We start from the raw sequence: 5,980 nt of genomic DNA on the forward strand, positions 1-5,980 counted from the left end.
CTAATATTCTTAGATCCATTTTTTATTTTATGTCCAACATTTTGCCTGAATGCACTTAAGTACATTTTGCCAAAGTGTACCAAGTATATGCAGTGCCAAGAGTGACCAGAGGAGGGCTTAGGTTTCTGTAGAACTGACGGTCTAAACAGTTTTGACTCAATCTGTGAAGGGTAAGAACGGAATAGCAAGTGCTGAGCCATTTTCCCAGCCCTATTAGCCCAAAGTTTTATATATACCCAGGAACACACCAAGAGCAAACTAAAGATAAATTCCACCAGCTAAGTTTCAGGTGGTATCGCCAGTGTGTTTGTTAATACTCTGCCTTTGTTTCAGCTTCCCTTACATAACGGTGATGCTTATAACCTCCTTCCAATAGAATTTCTTTAGAAATTGACATTTCTGGTATACTTGAAACATTGATTCCGATGTTAAATCAGTAGATTACAAGCTCTCTCTGAACAGGTCATTATGAAGTTTTCCCAGGTGACTATTCAAGACCCCACAAAGATTCTACATCTGTTTCTGTCTAAAATTGATTTTCTGAATAGCAGGGCCCGAAGGTTCTCCAAATTAACAATTAGATTTAAATTATCTATAGAGATTCTCATCCCACTAAGAAATTAAATATTTCAACCAAGACCTAAAAGCCTTCGCATAAACACTCTCATTCCCTCCTCTTCCCTCCTCCTTGCTCCTCGTCTCCCCCTCCTTCTCTCCCCTTTCTACTCTTCCCCCTCTTCTTCCCTTCTCTCCTCTCTCTCTTCTCCTCTTCTCTGTCTTCTCTCTCTCTCTCCCTGTCTTGCTCCCCTTTTCTCATTAGACACCAAATTCCCAGCTAGTTGGCAATATTTTAAAATTACAAGCATCATTTTGTTCTTTAATGAACTGTGATAATAAATTGTGAACTATTGATTTTAAATCTCCCTTAGATTTATGTGCTTCTAATTCTGCATGACTGCCTTCTTTCATAATCTTAAATGTTATCTTTAGTCTTACATCTCAGAAACACCCTTCCTGACCATGAGGTCTAAAGCATCATCCTGGCTTCCCAGCATTCTTTATCACATTGTGAATTTTCTTTGTAATCACTGTCCAAAATCTTATTTTATTTCTTGATTTCCCTTCCTAAATGAAGGCTTATGGAGGCAGATAACTTCACTGAGTTCTTAACATCTGAAATAATACACTAACAGGAGTCAAATCTACCTTGTAGTTTTATTTTATCAGAAAGACTGGAGGAGGCCAAAGAAGGGGAAATGACAAGGCTAGGCTAGCCTGGAGTACACAGGGAGTTTCAAATCAACTTGGTCAAATACAAAGAGCCACCTCTCTTTAGAACAATGAAGAAAGAAAAATCTTTGTACCATGAACATTAAACAATGATTGATGGATCATCACAGGAAGGAAGTAAATTAATGAATTGAACATGACAAACTGTATTTTAACCGATACAATATGATACTACCAATACTCATCTATGACATGATTTGTTCTTGTACTTTGTAATCCATTCCATTTATTGTTTCATAGATGAAGAATATACAGAAAGCTCTACATACAGGACAATTAAGGAATGAGGTGTTTTATTACTGTTGGTATATAAACATAAAAGAGCACTGTAGGAGGAACGCAGAAGCAGGTTGACAAGCTTAATACAAAAGTATAATTCTGTTACTCAAATTATTGAAAATTTTCTATTCAATTTTTTACATTTTTACTTTATTTCTGTTGTATAATTAGTAAATTAGAATTTTGTTCTATATGCATGAAAATGTTTTGTTTTACTTTCTTTATTACATTTAGTCATTTACTTACTTCTGTCTTTCCTTCCTTCCTTTCTCATGTGACATGGTACATGTAGAGGACAGAGGCCAACTTAGAGGAGTCCTTTTTCCCTTCCATCATGTGGGTTCCATGGATCAAGTTCTGGCTGTCAGGCTTGGCTACAACTGCCTTTACCTACTGGGAATTTTTGTACTGTCTCTACATCCACTGGGTTTTTAGAATCTTAATTTATACGCCCTTTCCCTTATTGCAACTTCCAAGCATGTAAAATAGGTCAGGCTCTTCCAGGCCTTTGGACTGGTGATCCAGAGGCTTTGCCTGGGGGTAGCATTCGCGAGTGTCAGAACATTTGGACATGCTTTGAACCTCCTGTTCCCACTTAGGGAAGAGCCAGGAGGTGAAGACTATTCCTGATAATGTGGTACTCCAGTGGCAGAAGTGACTATGTGACTGGACACCACAGACTTTCTTAATTGTGATGTACCTGATTTGGTTTTGCTTTGTTTTATTTTGTTTGGTCCAGCATTCTTAAGAATCTAATTATAATGGTCCAGTGAAACTGAATCAATCTTTGCAGAGGTAAAAGTCCTAGAATTTCCCCTTCTGCCTCCTTGCAGATGTGATTCCCATCCTTCATCAATTGTATAGATGCCCTCACCGTTTCTTAAGTCAGAAGTTTCTATGTTCTCTAAAATAAGTAAACTTTCTCTTTAACCAAAGTTTGATTATTTGGACTTCTATTTGATCACACAAAAAGTTATTTCTGGAAATTTCCAAGTAAAATAGTTGTGCTACTTCTGTAATGAAACAGCATGAATCTGAATCTGATGGAATTAGCAAGACATAATTCCAACCTCTACTGTACATTAAAGTTGTTTCTAGCATATGGCCCTAATTCTACAGCAAGTTGAGAATTGTTGTCTTCAACACTCCAGGTACAGTCACTCTTTCTCCTCATTACGAATGTGTTTTGTTACAGTGTGCACTAAGAATTATTCTCAGGGTACATGCAAAATCTGAATAGTAACTTTCTCCCAAACAGGCTTATCTTCAACATGTGATATTTGTGGGTTTTCTTTCTCATAATAATTAATATCCTACATTCAAGGAAGACTTAGGTCATTGGGCAATGTAGCCCCCATACTTCAGAAGTAGACAGTGGAAAAGCACTCATATGCTATGAAAATAAAACCCCTTGACATGATTAATGAATATTTGCATTGCATGGGATAAAGATGCAGACAGTAACTACAAGAAGTTATTCTTGAAAACGACATATACACAAGCACTTACACACGCACACACACACACACACACACAGGCACACACACATGTGCACACCCATAAACACACACAGAAAATTCTACACACAGGCATATTCACACACATTCATAATCATACAAGCATGCATGGATTCACATACACACACATACAGCATTCTGAAGTAAAGGCAATTGAAAAAGACAGAGTCCCAGTGAGAAAGCAGAAATATATCCATTATGGATTGACATATTTGGACTTAGTAGAGTATATATCATTGAAACGCCAACAGGTAAAACAGAACTATGCAAATATGAACTAAGGTTCGTCTGTCTAAATTACAGTTACCATTTTCGAGTAGAAAGCCCTTAGTTTCAATAAAGGGCATGTTACCAACAAGAGGTTTAAAAAAAAAACTAACAAGCTGTTCCATGATAAGTATGTAGTAACAGTTAATGAAAAAAAGAGCTATGTTTTCAAAGATATCAAGAAAGCATAAATGGGAGGCTTCAGAGGGCAAAACGTGAAGGGGGACATGGTGTAATCATAATCCCAGAAATAAGAGAAAAATTTAAAAACCTAGAAAAACAAATGACTTTGAGGTGGAAAATCATCTCCAAGAAGCCAATACTTCATGTAATTTATAAAAAATATATATTGTACAAAGAACTGGTTCTGTTTAATTCTTTCATATTTTTTAATTTCTTATTTTTAAAAATTTATTTACTTTTTACACATTTTAACAATACTCCCAAAGTATGGGATATTCTATTTTTATCTTTAAAATTAAACCTCTTTCCTTTTGATTATTAATTTAATATTAAATGTTCATATCTACATAAAATGATATATAGACATATCTGAGAACCACATCAATTCTTCTTTATCCCTCCAAGTTTAGTTCCTTTTTAATATCACACTGAGTCAACTTCGTGCTGCCCATTGTATATTGGTGTGTGGAGTGTGAGCATGGTACCCCTATATCAGCACATGTGTCGTTTTACATGTAGAAGCCAAAGGACAACTGTGTGGAGACAATGGTCTCCTTTCCACTTTTACATTGTTTCTGAGACTCAAAGCCAGGTCACCAGGCCAGCACTTTTACCACTGAAACCTCTCAGTGTTGCTATATATTTTCACATTAAAACCTTGTTCCTACTCTGAATTTACTAATAGAGCAGATACGGAGGTTTTCTACACCTTCAAATGTTAATTTCTATCTAGAAAGTGTGGTAAGGGTGTGGTTAATAAAGACCTGTTCAGTAGAATAATAACTCTTTGATACATAGAGAGGTGTGTGGAACATATGTTTTAAAGGGGGATATCTAAATCTTACAATACTGAAAATATTAATTTTCACTGTTGATAACTGGTGAAACTGGACAGTTCTGAGTCTACTGCTACCTGTCAATAGGATGTGAAGCAAATAATTTTGAGTGAGATCCTCAAAATGTGGATATCAGCACGGACTAGACTGGCCACCTCTTGTCCAATTTATTCAATCATTTGGTCTTGATGATGTGAGACACTCAAGCTGTCAGCTGGCAACGTTTTAAGCACGTCTCATGTCTGCAGCTCAATCAGGTGCTATTTAGAATCCTATTCTCCTGGATCTCTGTGAGAGAAGGGTGCTGTCATTTTCAAGGTCTGAGTAGAAAGGAGCACAATCAATTGGTTTCTTACAAAATTTATTTGGTGACTTTCTTAGGACAGGTTTTGCACAGTTAATTGTCTTCTGTTACCTGTTAGCAGAAGGGATGTCTTAGGTCAATGTGACATAGCTCATCATTAAGATACTTGTTCTACAGTAGGCAGATAAAATGCACAGGATGATAACAGCAGAGAAATTAGCTGTAATTCTGGAAACTACTAATTCCCAAGAGTTGAGATTAAATGAGCAACTTATCTGTCATTCAAATGGGTTTTTTAAAATTTAATTTGTGATTTTCAAGAGAAAGAAAATAGAGACTGTTATAGAATTGTATCTATATTATTTGTTCTATAAGATATCTGGATAGAACTGTATCCTGAGATTTACATTAAAGTTTTGTGGACTACATGCCAAGGATAAAAAAATTTGTTCATTTTATTAGAATTATTTTCCAAAATAATATTTTAATGTGAAACTCATTCATCACAATTTTTAAAAATAAAACTAAAAATTAATTTGGACCTGAGCTACTCCAAACATATCAAAATATACTTTTGTTAAATGAAGAAAAACTGTTACTATTCATCATAAGGGTTCTGGCTCTTTCTGCATGCCATGTCACACTATAGATGTGAGTAGATTCACATTTTCAGGTATATAAATCATGAAATATGAATAATGTTGCTAGCTTAGTTAGGAAATATTAACAACTAACCTGATTTTCTTACTTGAAGGAATGAAGACCAGAGTGTCCCCGAACGTCTTTGGGACTGGAAGATGCATAGCAACTGCTCAGTAATCATAATAGCAAAGAAGCATTGCTCTCAGTACGCTTCAGGACTGGAGATGAAAGGGGCAGCACGGCCCCTAACAGAAATGCTCGGCGTTCTATCCGAACAGAGCGCAGGGAGTTCTGACAGCAACAGGAGATGAGGAAACCTGGTCAAGAAAGATCACTCCTTAAACACGTCTTGGGGGATGTTGGAAGTAGGCAAAAGTAGTGAGTGGAGGGTCGAACAGGTATCAGGCCTTTTGGGTGAAGGGACCAACTTGAGAAACTTGAGAATTTGAGAAGGAAAGAGAAAGGGAAGCACAGAACAATATTACTTCTGATCTCATATATAAGAAGACAGCATGAGATCTTTACTGTAATTATAACTTCATTTCATTATTCATATTACTGCAGTATGAGTTAAACATTTATCCTGAGTCTACAGCTTCAGCTAAGCAACATATTCAGTGTGAGAAATATTTATGCACACACTTACAGACATTTCCCTTTAT

The sequence above is a fragment of the Mastomys coucha genome, unplaced genomic scaffold (assembly GCF_008632895.1).
Source record: "Mastomys coucha isolate ucsf_1 unplaced genomic scaffold, UCSF_Mcou_1 pScaffold13, whole genome shotgun sequence".
Taxonomy (NCBI): Eukaryota; Metazoa; Chordata; class Mammalia; order Rodentia; family Muridae; genus Mastomys; species Mastomys coucha.